Here is a 15,536-nt window from a genome sequence, read left to right on the forward strand (position 1 = left end):
TCCTAAAATTCTCAGTTAGACACCGATGGAACCTGTGCTGCCGTTTTTAAGCTTTAGAAAACTAAGAACCATGCAGAGCTAATTCTGCCTCCAATCTGCAGAGAAGCATCATCTCAGTTTGTCTCTGTGTGGACAGACAGATTCTGGTTCATTTGTCCCGTTCCTCCACAGAGAGGATCTGCAGAGCCCAGAGGTTCCCACTGATCCGTCTGCCCAGCAGCACCAAACACAGCTGGACTCCATATTTATGGTCTGTACTTTGGTTCTGTTCAGTCTGTAGACCAGAGGACTGTCAGTCTGTCCAACATGGACCTGATGTCCAGATCTAGTCTGATATCTTCTCATTCTGTTCCAGCTGCTGGAGGAAAACATTGTCACATTCGTGAAGAACGAGCTGAAGAAGATCCAAAAGGTTCTGAGTCCAGATGAGCCAGAATGCTCAGAGGGTCAGAGTGAGGATGAGGAGGTGAAGAGGGGTGAGGATGAAGAGCAGAGGAGCAGCAGAGAGGCGGTGATGAAGATCACCCTGAACTTCCTGAGGAAGATGAAGCAGGAGGAGCTGGCTGACCGTCTGCAGGGTAAGAGGATTTCTACAACAATTAAAACATGATTACATGTGAAAATGAATTCAACTGAAACAAACAAGAGAAACCAACAAATACAGAAAATCTTAATCAAACAGTCACATGAGCTCAATGACGTTCTGGATTCAGCAGCTTTTTATTTAAACATCACCTGTGGTGACTGGTTGCTGCTCATGAAATATAAACTTTGGGAACTTTATATTTACTGTAAAATATTGTAAAAAACAAACATGGCAGCAATGCACAAGATAAAAACCCATTTTAGTTTGATTCCTGTACCCAGTACATAAAAATGTAACATTCAGCTACAGATGAAGAACCTGCAGAAACACACAGACAGCTACCAAATTCACACTGTGATGCAGCAGCGCCAACATGGAGTAAATGATAAACTGCTGCTGATCTGCATGACATGATCTCTCCGACTGTCTACCGTCCATCTACAGCCTTAACACATCGGTGTTGCTGGACCATCACTGCTTTTGTCAGTTTAATAGTTTTCCAGCTCAACAAATGCATATACCTTGGTATCGGATGACATTCGGCTGTTAATGAAAAGAGAGACTATGCTTTAAAATTTTCTTAAAAATAAAAGGACCACAGATTGGCTGCTTTTTAACAGTTTGAGGAACAGAGTAGTTAAAGAATGTAAAGCTAAATATTACACAAATGTCTTATCATAAGCTGGAGGGAATGTAAGACGATGTGGAAACTACTAAACAGTTTACTGATCCCATGCAAACACTAAACATAAATATGAACTTGCAATAGCAGGAAAAACCATAACTGATCCTGCTAAGCTAGCACAATGTTTAATGATTATTTCCTCTTTCAGTTAAAGACTTGGCATCAAAGTTTCTGTCAGCTCCGATGGAAACACACGGTACAAAACCAACCAAAAACTGTTCTGATTTCTTTGAGATTAAGGAAATTCATTACTCGGATGTTCAAAAGCCATTAACAGTTTAAATAATTCTCACGCAAAGCATATGTATAATTTAGACGCTATGTTTTTAAAAAATACAGTAACATTTTAGTAGAACCTTTAACTCATATAGTCAACATTTCCATCAGAACAGGGCAATTTCCCAATGCATGGAAAAAGCTTTGGTGAAACCGATTTTTAAATCAGGAAGTCACATGAAATCAGCAACTACAGGCCAATGAGTCTGGTTCCGGTCATGTCAAAAGTGCTGGAGAAAATTATTCTGGAACAGCTACTACTTTATTTAGATAGTAACAATCTTCTGCATCCACTTCAGTTTGGTTTCAGACGTCAACATTCCACAGAGACGCTGTAAGTCTGCTGCTTGAAAAGGTTAAACAATCACTTGACAGGGACAAATTACTGGTGCAGTTTTTCTTGTTTTGAAAAAGGCCTTTGATACGGTGAATCACATTTACTGATCTCATGGCTTTCATCATTTAATTTCTCAGAATGGTCATTGTCTTGGTTTAAATCATATTTGGAAGATCGTGAACAATGTGTTGTCATTAATAACAGTAAATCTGTCTTCTGCAAAATTGCAACAGGGATTCCACAGGGAACCATCTTGGTCCGGTCCTTTTTAGTTTGTATGTTAATAGTCTTCCTGAAATTTGTCCTGAAGTCAATCTGCAAATGTATGCTAATGACACCATTGTTACACATCGGACAAAAGCGGTATTGTTGTTAGTGAAAAACTTCAGAACAGTTATTTTAACTGATTATCACTTCAATTTTTAGAGTTATTTTTTAAAAGCCCATCTAGGGACAAGTGCTGCGAATCAGCTGTTGCTATGATGCTAACAAGGAATGATGTTTATTCAGTTTGTCCATGTTGATGTGTGTCTGTCCCTATCAAATAAACTTTATAATAATGTTCATCTGGGCTCTTATATAAATACATTTTGAGCAATATTCAGTTAAACTATATTACAAAGCAATAATAATTAAAATCAAAAAACATTTTCATAATGTGAACAGTAGTAAACCTGTCTGATATACACTGCTCAAAAAACTAAAGGGAACACTTAAACAACACAATATAACTCCAAGTAAATCAAACTGTCCACTTAGGAAGCAACACTGATTGACCCTCGTCGGGTCAATCAGTGTTGCTTCCTAAGTGGACAGTTTGATTTCACAGAAGTTTGATTTACTTGGAGATATATTGTGTTGTTTAAGTGTTCCCTTTATGTTTTTGACCAGTGTATATATTAGTTGGGGCTAAATCTATCAACTGGAGCTAAAGTAAAATAAAAGAAATGGAGGATGATGATGAATATTTAGTTTTTATCAAAACTGAACAGACAACAACATTTTTGCTTTTTTTATTTTTTTACATTTAAATAAATGTTTCTCAGTCTATTATTGCATCTAATGGTGAATGCCTTTAAGGCTGTAACCAGATTTCATCTCAGCTCCTGCTGCCTTTCTAAAACCTCCAACCATTAACAACTATACAGGTGTACCTAATAAAGTGGCCAGTTTGGCTCTTTGTTTCCAGCTTGCAGACACTGTTGTGGGAAATATGATGACCAAGCACTGTTCAGGTGAAATCACTCAATCAGGTCTATTGTGAACTGTGCAGAACTCAGAGCTTGTAGGACAATCAGTGATGAAGCAGGTCTGGATGAAAAGCTCTGCCATAGACACACATGAGTTTATACCAGGATAAAGAATCCAAAACAATGGCTGAGACAGTCTGGTTCTCATGCAGCTGTGGGAAACAAGTCCCAACCTGGATCATGGAACCCAAATAACTTCACTGTGGTGAGAGTTCACAAGCATTTCATATAACATGATCAGCAGATGTTAGCTTGCAGTCATTTTCCACCACACACTGCAAAAAAGAATAACATTTCAAATTACACACTTTGACAAAAGGTCAGAGGTCAGAGGTCGCTCTGTGGGAAACATGTTTGATTAACTGAAACCTTCAACAAGAGAAAACAATCAAAGTTTTAATGAGCAAAACTGATTTAATCAAGTCTGTGCAGAAAGAACCTGGTTTATTTATTTGCTTTTTTCTTTTATCCATCGCCTCAGTGGGAGTTTTAGTCAGAAAATCAGAATTATAATTTTCTATTTCCTCAATGACTGAAATTGGAATTACTTTCAGGTTTAGACACCTTGGTAGAAAATAATTATCCATCCATTTTCTAACACCCTTGTCCCTTAGTGGGTCAGGAGGTGCTGGTGCCTCTCCAGTTAACGTTCTGGGCAAGAGGTGGGGTCACCTGGACAGGTCACCTGGACAGGTCGCCTGGACAGGTCGCCAGTCTGTTGCAGGGCAACACAGAGAGACGCAGGACAAACAACCATGCACGCACACACACTCACACTTAGGGACAATTTAGAGAGACCAATTAACCTGACAGTCATGTTTTTGGACTGTGGGAGGAAACCGGAGTACCCGGAGAAAACCCACCATGCACAGGGAGAACATGCAAACTCCATGCATGTTCTCCCGGGAATCGAAGCCAGAACCTTCTTGCTGCAAGGCAACAGCTCTACCAACTGCGCCACTGTGCAGCCCTGAAAAAATAATTCGTTTTCTGTAATTATTTTTCCATCATAGCAGTTCATGCACAAACCCTTCTTAGAATATCAGAAATGGTCTTTATTGGGTTTTTTTTTTTCAGATTTTGATGTTTGGTGTCAAAAGGAGCTTAAAGACCATCTGAAGAAGAAGTTCCAGAGTCTCTCTGAAGGTGTCGCTGAACCTGGAAATAAAACGGTTCTGAACCAGATCTACACAGAGCTCAACATCACAGAGGGGTTAACTACAGAGGTCAACCAGGAACATGAGGTCAGACAGATTGAAACAGCATCCAGGAAACAAGAAACAATCAGAAGAGAAGACATCTTTAAAGCCCCACCTGGAAGTGATGAACCAATCAGAACAGTGATGACCATGGGAGTGGCTGGCATTGGGAAAACACTGTTAACACAGAAATTCACTCTGGACTGGGCTGAAGGCAGAACCAACCAGAAAATCCAGTTTATATTTCCATTCACTTTCAGAGAGCTGAATGTGCTGAAAGAGAAACAGTTTAGTTTAGTGCAACTGATTCATCACTTCTTTGAAGATATTAAAGACGCAGGAATCCGCAGCTTTAAAAAGTTCCAGGTTCTGTTCATCTTTGATGGTCTGGATGACAGCAGACTTCCACTGGACTTTGATAATAATCTGATCCTAACTGATGCTACAGAGTCCAGCTCACTGGATGTTCTGCTGACAAACCTCATCAGGGGGAATCTGCTTCCCTCTGCTCTCCTCTGGATAACCACACGACCTGCAGCAGCCAATCAGATCCCTACTGACTGCGTCGGCATGGTAACAGAGCTCAGAGGGTTCACTGACCCCCAGAAGGAGGAGTACTTCAGGAAGAGATTCAGAGATAAAGAGAAGGTCAGCAGGATCATCTCCCACATCCAGAAATCAAAAAGTCTCCACATCATGTGTCACATCCCAGTTTTCTGCTGGATCACTGCTAAAGTTCTGGAGGATGTGATGGAGACCAGAGAGGGAGGAGAGCTGCCCACGACCCTGACTGAGATGTACATCAAGTTCCTGCTGCTTCAGTTCACAATCAAGGAGAAAAAAATTTATGGACGACGAAAGACAAAAATATCTGGAGTCCAGAGAACAAGAAGCTGATTGAGTCTCTAGGTAGTCTGGCTTTAGATCAGCTGCTGGAGGGAAACCTGATCTTCTATGACAAAGATCTTGATAAGTGTGGCATCGACATTAAAGATGCTGCATTGTTCTCAGGAGTTTTCACTGAGATGTTTAAAAAGGAGAGAGGAACGCACAACACTCCGTCTACTCTTTTGTTCATCTGAGCATCCAGGAGTTTCTGGCTGCCGTCTACATGCTCCACTGCTTCACCAGCAGGAGGTCAGAGGTGATCCAGACGTTCCTGGGAGAAGAATACAATGAAACATCTCTAGATGAGTTCATGAAGAAAGTCATGGAGAAATCCCTCAGCAGTGAAAATGGCCACCTGGACCTGTTTGTCCGCTTCCTTCATGGTCTCACTGTGGAGTCCAACCAGAGACTCTTAGAAGATCTGCTGGGTCAGACAGAGAACAGTCCAGAAACCATCCAGAGAATCATCACCAACCTGAAGGAGATGAACACTGATAGAATCTCTGCTGACAGAAGCATCAACATCTTCTACTGTCTGGTGGAGATGAACGACGTCTCATTTTATCAGGAGATCCAACGGCTGCTGGATTCAGGGAAGCAGCTCTCAGTGACTGACTGTTCAGCTCTGGCCTTCATGCTGCAGATGTCAGAGGTTCTGGATGAGTTGGACCTGGAGAAGTACAACACATCAGAGAATGGACGACGGAGACTGGTTCCAGCTGTGAGGAACTGCAGAAAGGCTCGGTGAGTCCAGATGTTTTCATTGTGTAAATGCTGATTCAGCACTATTGTCCTCCTGTTTCTTCTTCTTCCTTCATCCTCTGTATGATTTCAGCCAAACATCTGAACATTCAGTTCATCCAGGACAGCTGCAGCTTCTGGTTTTTAGACATTTTGATCATTTAAAAATATTTAACTTTTTATCAGTTTTCAGGTTGAAATTAATAGAAAACCCTGAACTCTAGAAAATCTCTATTTTCTCTAAGATCCAATCAACCAGAGAGACTTTTTAAACTTTAAACTCCTCTTCACTCATTGAGCTGCTGCTCCATAATTCACCTTTTAGGATCTTTGACTGTTTTTATAAAATAATTGTTTAGGTTTGATGGAAATTTGGACCATTAAAATAAACCATTGCATTAATTATAAACTTTGTGAACAGTGTTGATCTTCTTCATCCCATCATCATCCTCACCTCTTCCTCCTCCCACTAGTTTCCTCTGAGTTTGTAACTGCACCCTAAAAAGAAAAAGTTGAACCAACTTAATTGAATTGCTTCTATATGGTAACAAGCAATTCAATTAAGTTTATTGTCAAGTTATTTTTAAACTGTGCAAATTCCCCACTTGAAAAGGGATGGATGATCCCATGGAGACTCTTAATGACAGGGATTTACTCGAAGGACCAAACAGTTTTCCTTGCTTTTACTTCCATTTATTTTACAGTGTATGGACATGTTCACCGTTGATCCAGAAAGTGCAGGTAAAAACCTTTAAACAAACCCAAAAAATAATAATTACTAATCTGTATAAATTAATTTCACTCAATTGCAAAGGAAATGGCAAATTAGATAATACCAAGCAACCCATCACAAATTAAACGTATAAAGTAATCAAAATTAAATACACAAGTAACTAAACATATGTTAACTTTAAAGTGCATTTCAAGTTAATATTTATTTTTACATTTCATACATACAAACATCAGCTTCTCAACATCCATCCATTTTCTTTCACCCTTGTCCCTCAGTTGGGTCAGGAGGTGCTGGTGTCCATCTCCAGCTAACGTTCTGGGTGAGAGGTGAGGTCACCCTGGACAGGTCGCCAGTCTGTCGCAGGGCAACACAGAGACACACAGGACACACAACCATGCACACACACACTCACACCTAGGGCAATTTGGAAAGGCCAATTAACCTAACAGTCATGTTTTTGGACTGTGGAGGAAACCGGAGTACCCGGAGAAAACCACCATGCACAGGAGAACATGCAAACTCCATGCAGAAAGACCGGGGCCGGGAATCGAACCCAGAACATTCTTGCTGCAAGGCAACAGCTCTTCCAACTGCGCCACTGTGCAGCCCGCTTCTCAACATTAATAATAAATATTTATTATAAATTTAGCTTTAAATTATTCTTTCAAGTAGATGATAAATGAATTAACAATTAAACTCGGTACCCAATCCATTTCATCAATACAATAAACAATTCAATCATAAAAGTCCATCAATCAATGAACGGCAAGCGTCACTATTAGGTGTTAATGATCCGATCGGCCAAACTGGAAGCCTGGCTGGAGAATGTAGACAACTTTGCGGTCCGATCTCATAACAATACAGCTCATGTCTTACCGGCTGCCTCTCTGCTCATCTACAAGATCATCCAGTTTTACACAGGTTGACTTGGATCTGTGATTCAACAAGTCCGCAAACTCCTGCCCTCTTTGTTTGGCGGCTTTCTCTCATAGACATTAATACGTAGACGCCTCATGGAGCGGGTCAAAGGTCATGGAGCGGGCCGGCCCGTTGCTGCGATACGTAACAGCGTCCGCCATATTGAATGTGGCATCTCTGCCAGTAGCTGATAAAGTGAATGGACTGTGATTATTTAATTGTTTTGAGGCATTTCTGAATAAAGAGCACAATGTTTTATTTGATAGAAATGATTCTGATCATTTTTATATTGAAATTGATGAACAGACACACTTTTACAGTGTTTTATTAAATAATATATTTACATAATTCCATACATTTAACATTTCAAGACAAACAAATAATTTTCCTGTATTTTCATATGTTATTGAGAAATGACTTGATTTATAAATCAATAATTGTCAAAAATTAAACTACATATTTTTCTTACTTTTTTCCAGAGAATATACACTGCTCAAAAAAATAAAGGGAACACTTAAACAACACAATATTAACTCCAAGTAAATCAAACTTCTGTGAAATCAAACTGTCCACTTAGGAAGCAACACTGATTGACCATCAATTTCACCTGCTGTTGTGCAAATGTAACTTTGTACAGAACAAAGTATTCACTGAGAATATTTCATTCATTCAGATCTAGGATGTGTTATTTGAGTGTTCCCTTTATTTTTTTAAGCAGTATATATATATTACAGTTTGTCAGCTCTACTATTGACAGCAAAGAGTGAAAATAATTCTAACAGAGTAAATTATATTTCATTACAAAAGCTACATTATTACACTAATGCTTCAGATTGAGGTATTTAAAAATACACAAAGTGAAAGAATGAAACATTTATTTGTTATACTGGGAACACTGGTCACAGGCTTCAGTCTGCTGGTCACACTGGGAGAACTCAATGACTTCTGAGACGTCCTGTTCACAGGCTAAAGCCAAGAATAAAAGAGAAATTATCCCAAAGTGAAATAGAAAATACATGCTTCCTTCACATTTATCAAAAGCCATTTTAGCATGTTGGCTCTGACTCGTAGCATCTTTATAGCTAAATACCGACATGGTGAAGCTGAGCTGGAAACAGACTGAAGACCAGCAGCTACAGCTCTGATCCTGACTGATCTTTACTCACTAAATCCTCTGGTTTTTAACTAACTTCTCCTCTAACAGTCGTTTCTCATCAGCTCTCATTACAAAACAGTATGAAACACTAGCTGCTATGCTAACAATAAGCGGTTATATTAGCTGCTACGCTAACAATCAGCGGTTATATTAGCTGCTATGCTAACAGTCAGCAGTTATATTAGCTGCTATGCTAACAGTCAGCGGTTATATTAGCTGCTACGCTAACAATCAGCGGTTATATTAGCTGCTACGCTAACAATCAGCGGTTATATTAGCTGCTATGTTAACAATCAGCGGTTATATTAGCTGCTACGCTAACAATCAGCGGGTATATTAGCTGCTATGTTAACAATCAGCGGTTATATTAGCTGCTACGCTAACAATCAGCGGTTATATTAGCTGCTACGCTAACAATCAGCGGTTATATTAGCTGCTACGCTAACAATCAGCGGTTATATTAGCTGCTATGTTAACAATCAGTGAATATATTAGCTGCTACGCTAACAATCAGCGGTTATATTAGCTGCTATGTTAACAATCAGCGTTATATTAGCTGCTACGCTAACAATCAGCGTTATATTAGCTGCTACGCTAACAATCAGCGGTTATATTAGCTGCTACGCTAACAATCAGCGGTTATATTAGCTGCTATGTTAACAATCAGTAGTTATATTAGCTGGTACGCTAACAATCAGCGGTTAATTAGCTGCTATGCTAACAATCAGAGGTTATTTCGGGCCAATTCAGCTACATAGGAAATGTTTTCCGGTTGTTTAGAAGCGAATTTCTGGCTGCTAAGTAAAGTAATTCTGATCTTTCATCCTTACCTGGGGAAGGTAATCCTAATGAATCCAGATTGTTTCGTAAAACAGTTGAAACACACAGCAAAGGACGCTCCGATCGCTCTGCTGCCACAAAGAAGATGACGGACGCTTTTACGTACGACTCAGCCTCCATGAGGCGTCTAGTATTGATGTCTATGCTTTCTCTTCCGTCTTCTCTTTTTTCCTTGTCCGTCCCTCTTTTAGGTCCGTGTGGAAGCGCGTGACTTTTTGTTCCTTTTTTTTTTTCCTGATTTGACTTCACATTTATCCAACTTAATTAAGTTTAACCAATTCAATATATTCTAATCATCCAACTCAATTTAAACAAATGTATTAACAGATTTAAGTCAGTCTTACTCAAATCATTAACTTACACAGCACCTTCCAGTCACTTTGACCACTCAAAGCTCTTCACATTAGAGTCACATTCACACACCAATATCCATATCGATGTGTGGCAGGAGGAAGCTGGAATTGAACCTACAACCTTCCGATCACAAGACGACTGCTCTACCCACAGAGACACAGTCGCTTACTGGGGAATCTGTCCTGGTAGCTGGAGTCATGGTCAGACGTGGGATACAAATATTGAACTTAATTATTTCAAGTAAAGTCAAAGTAAAAAGGTCCTTTAAGGAAAAGATTTGTAACTTTTAAATTAGAGCATATTTAGAGGACACTGTAAAAAGTTTTTCAAAATATTTAGTTTGGAACAACTTAAAAGTTTGAGTTGACTTTCTGTAGAATTAAGACAAGAGATTTTAAATGTTTATTAGAAGAAAATAAATGATTTGAGTAAGAGTGACTTAAATCTGTTATCTTAAACATACTTAATACATTTGTTAAATAAAATTAACAAATTGAGTTGGATGATTAGAATATATTGAATTGGTTAAACTTAATAAATTAAGTTGGATAAACTTAATTGATTTGCTTTTTACCTCTGGAAGCAATTCAATTAAGTTGGTTCAACTATTTAGTGTAAGTTTTGAGTTAAATGAACACAAACAGTAAGTTGGCATAGCAACAGCAAAAGAATTAAGTTAAATTAATGTCAATAAGTCCATAAGATGAACTTCAGCCCAAAAACACTTTTTAGAGTGTGAGACCAAAATGTGGTGATTGTTGTCTGGTTCCAGAAAAAGTCCTGGTTTCTGTCAGATCCTCCCAAAGCTCTGAGAATCTGCTTCCAGAGCTGGAGCCATTTTCCTCATCAGCTCTTCATCTGCAGCCTCTGTTGAAGCTGTTAGCTGTCCTCCATGAAGACCTGCAGAGACATGAGCTTCACCTCTTTAGACATCCCAGCCTCTTTAGTTCCTGGAGAACTTTCACTGCTTCACCATGAAGATGCTGCTGGACCCAAACGCTCCGTCTCCTCCAGGGGTTTTGCTCTTCAGCTCTTTAGGAGTTTAGCAACAATTTCTTCTGACATCCAAACCTTTGTTCCTCTGAGACGATGGACAGACCACTGCAGAGACACGCGTCCCTCTTCCAACCAGTTTGTCCCAGTTCCTCTCAGACCAACAGAGGACGGTCCAGACCTGAAGGAGCAGCAGGACCGGTTCTGCTGCTGCTCTGCAGGACGACCAGAACAATCTGCAGCTTTTAGCTGAAGCAGGTTGACGACTGTCCACTTTCTACTTTGTTAAAGCATCAAATCCAGCAGATGGACGGAGACACAACTGGGAGCATCATGTGTCTGGTCTGCTCCCAGTTTCCTCTGTGGCAGCATTTAATAATCTGCTGCTGGGAGCCACGTTTCTATAGAATATGCTACTATTATTAATGATGAGGAGGATTCTAGATGCTGCAGCAGCAGATATGGGCTAAACAAACCCAGAGATGCCAGAGGTCCACAGCAGGCTGGACTTCCTGCTCTGCTCACTTCATTTATAACTCACTTCCTGCTGGTGGAAGATCTCAAGGAGCCAAACGGCCTAGTCCAAGTCAGAGCTGTGAGCAGCTCCTCCTCCTCTCCATCATCTCCAGTAGTTTCCTTCATCCAGCTCAGTCAGCCTCTGCATCAGCTGCTGCAGCTCCTTTGAGGCTCTGATGCTGCAGAGAAACTGAACTTTCCTTCACAGATGATAGAAGATCTTCAACATCTGACTGAGCTGAAGGTCTGAGGACATGAAGCCTGGACCAGAACCAGAACCAGAACCTGGACTGTAGTCAGGAGCTGCACAGACTCTCTGTCGGGTCAAACTCAGGAAACTGAAGATCAGATGTTGATCAGATGATGACATCATGATGACATCACTGATATCATATTTTACCTGTTTATGATCCAGATTGATTTCATTAGAACTGAATTTATTTCTCCTCTCATCACAGACTTGATGGCTGTTGGATCCATGAGGCTGAATGTGAAGTTTTGGCTTCAGCTCTGAAGTCCAACCAACATCTGACTGAACTGGACATAAATGAGATCCAACTAGTATCACTGTATGGAGGAACCATTGGAGATTCTGATGTGAAGAATCGGTCTGAGATCCTGGAGAGTTCAGTCAGTAAAGTGGAGAATCTGAGGTTTGTTTTCTCTATTTATACAATAAAATCATTCATTGATACTTTAGTTCTTAGTTTAATTAATAATTTTATTGTAATATTTAAACCAACATGTTTAAATGTCAGATTAAAATGTCTAAAACATTTAACCTTATAAATGAATTATTTTCTCATTTCAGACTTTGAGATTATTGAACTTTGTTTCTCAGTTTTTAAAATGTTTCTGACTGATGAACAAACTGAGTAAAATAATCCAAATGAAGTGAATTAATGATGGAGATGTTTCAGTTGGTTGGTAAAGATTCAGATGGTTTTATTTCTGATTCTCATCTTTACATCCAGAATGAAATGTTGATCCTCCAGTCGAGCCACAAACACTGACCAGTTCAGATCACCATTAATGAAACATCTAAGAAGTGACTGATTGTAGAAAAGCAAATCTAGATGAGCTGAATGACAGTGAGGTTTGCAGCAGCAGGTTCCTCCCTCTGTCCTGAAGCTGTGGTTCTGTTGGGCCGGGTCAGAGAGGAACCGTCCTCTTCAGTCGGTTGGAGCCTCGTCTCTGTGATGAAGCTTCATCAGGTCTCGTCTCCTGAGGAAATAATGGCCTCCATTGATTTCAGCAGCTTTAAGAAGAACCCAAAGCCATTCATGGATAAACTGAGTGGTTCTGATCCGGTTACCAAGTCGGGTCTCCAGTTGATGATCAGACCCAGCAGAAATAGCTCAGCTCATCCAGGCTGCTGCTCAGAGAAAACTTTGAGTTTCTTTGTTGATCAAATGTTCTGGTTCTGCTGGTTTGGACTCTTTAACCCAGTTTGACTGGATCAGATGTTAGAATCAGTTCATCAAGTTTCTTTTACATTCAGGGAAATTAATTTTCTACATTTTATTATTTGTTCATATTTCAGTTTTAACTGCATCCTGTTGCTTCAGCTCATCTTTTATTCTTTATTCAGATTTTATAACTGCAGTTTGTCAGAGACCAGCTGGACGTCTCTGTTCTCAGCTCTGAAGTCCAACCCGACCCATCTGACAGGACTGGACCTGAGAGGAACCAACCTGGAAGGTTCTGGACTGGAGGAGCTCTGTGGTTTTCTACAGACTGAAGGCTGCAGACTGAATATACTGACGTATGTAATTATATAATTATTGATATTTGAGTGAATAATTATCTATAATTGATCATAAATCAAAGTTCATTTCTTCTGATCTAATAAATATTTTCTGAGTTTGTTCCTGGATCCAGAGTTTAATTTAGTCCCTCTGAGTTGGACCTGCTGATCTGAGGTCAGAACAGGACAGCATTCGGACCCCCAGTGTGTAGAAATCCCCCTCAGGTCAAGCAGGTCAAAGGTCATTCAACCCAGTCTAGAAAAGTGAATTCCTGGAATCTGACAGGAACAAATCAATAATCAATGATTGATGCTTCAACACTTTGATCAGAACCTGGAATGATTTTACTGACTAAAATCCTCCAACACATCATGACCCAGTACCAGGTTCTGGTTCTGGTTCTGAAGTCAGCAGGTCTTTATTGAAGCAGCAGCTTGTTGGCTTTAATATTCATGAGAATCTTTAACTGGTTCTGTTGGACTGGTTCACCTGCATCCTGTTGGCTTCAGCTCATCTTTTATTCTTTATTCAGGTTGATGAGCTGCAGGTTGTCAAAGATCAGCTGTGATTTTCTGGCCTCAGCTCTGAAGTCCAACAGCCTCCGTCTGACATATCTGGACCTGAGAGGAAACAACCTGAAGGATTCAGATGTTCAGCAGCTGAAACGTTTTGTAGAGACTTTACGGTAAGTAAATGTTTGTAGTGAGTCCAGCTGCTGTCAGCATGTTGAGCTAAACCCAGTTAGCATCAGAGCAAAGCTCCAGTGTTCCCAGTAAAGCTGCAGCTTCTCAGTGGGGTGGAGAATGGTTCAGGCTTCCTGATTGGACACAGAGACAGCAACCAGCCAATCAGAGCAGCAGCAGCTTGCTGTGTTCCTGTGTTTGTGTTGGTGTGAAGATGAGTGTTGTTGCTGTGTCCATGTCTCCAGGACGTCCAGCTGGACTCCAGCGTCCAGCCGTCCAGCATGTCTAGAGACAGTGGTCCTCATTCATCAGACTGTGGCAGCAGCAGATCTGATCTCAGATCTGCTTGTTCTCTCAGTTCAACAGGAAACAAATGATCAGGTTCATCTTGGTCACAGCTCTGAGATCAGTCTGACTGCAGCCTGGAAACCGTCTACTGGATGTGCTGCGTCACTGACTGCTGCAGGAGAGAGGCTGGAAACACTCACTGATCTGATCCTTCTTCTCTCTGCAGGATCAGATGATCTCTGTAAAGTAGAGAACGGTCTCTGTGTCCTGCTGATCCTCAGAGGTTGAAGCTGCAGCAGTTTGAGTCTAAAGAGATTCTGACTGGATCCTGATGATGACCTCTGACCTCCAAGATGTCTGTCATTTAGTGTCTGATGTTGTTTGTCTCTTTGGATCAGTAAAGATCCGATTCAAACTGGGCTCCATTTAGAGGCTTCATGGAGTTTTGATCTGAACTGGATTCAACTGGAAAGTTGATCTTTTTCTCTCTGGTTCATTTTCATCCTGGAACCAGAAATTGTCTGAGATGGAAACATGGGAATCATTTCAGTTCAGCTCTGAATCATGAAGACATTCAAACCTCTTTTCTCTGCTGCTTCTTCTTCTGCTGACAGGAAAATGTTCCTCAAAGCTCCTCAGATAAAAAGATGCTTTACTGGAAACTGCAGAGAAACTTCAGCTTCCATCACAGAAACCAGTTGAACCAGTTTAGAACTGGATGTCCCACAGAAACTCTGATTGTTTTTGTGTTTTACTTTTTAACTCCATGTTTCATGTTTTAGTTTTCTAGAGAACTTTAGGACTCGATGTGTCACATCAGGCTCTTTACTGAGATTTTATTGACTTATTCAGACCTCAGAGAATCACTGGGATAATGTGCTGATTGGTTTATGTTATTTTTATATTTCTTCTAACCTAATATGTGTTATTTGGTTAATAAAGATTTTAATAATGATCTTTGTACAAATATAATAACTGCACCTTTTATTTTAATCCTTCATGCTGTCCAGCTTTTTGTATTTGGATCAACAAAGAAATTAAAATATATTAAAGTTCATTTTTACTTTGACAGGTTTATTTAGTAACAACAGAAACATCCTGTTCAGTTGATCTGAGCTTTAAGCTTCTAATTTAGACAGCAGTTTATTTTCATTATTTAGACCAAGAATATTTAAATAAAATACACGAGCTAACTGGTTCCCAGCTTCAGACTAGCAGGTTAACTGGTTTCCAGCTTCAGACTAGCAGGTTAACTGGTTCCCAGCTTCAGACTAGCAGGTTAACTGGTTTACAGCTTCAGACTAGCAGGTTAACTGGTTTCCAGCTTCAGACTAGCAGGTTAACT

The 15,536-nt window shown here is 40.1% G+C and overlaps 1 pseudogene across 1 annotated transcript; it reads left to right on the forward strand.

Moving 5' to 3' along the window:
• The first annotated feature begins 168 nt into the window (after positions 1–168).
• On the forward strand, positions 169–15,146 carry LOC145551255 (NLR family CARD domain-containing protein 3-like; annotated as a pseudogene). Its single transcript, XR_014087085.1, has 7 exons — positions 169–250; positions 356–578; positions 4,212–5,965; positions 11,931–12,125; positions 13,064–13,237; positions 13,753–13,905; positions 14,418–15,146. The product of XR_014087085.1 is annotated as an NLR family CARD domain-containing protein 3-like (transcript).
• Positions 15,147–15,536: the final 390 nt, after the last annotated feature.

This window comes from Poecilia reticulata, chromosome 4 (genome assembly GCF_904066995.2).
Source record: "Poecilia reticulata chromosome 4, P_reticulata-male-v2, whole genome shotgun sequence".
NCBI lineage: Eukaryota > Metazoa > Chordata > Actinopteri > Cyprinodontiformes > Poeciliidae > Poecilia > Poecilia reticulata.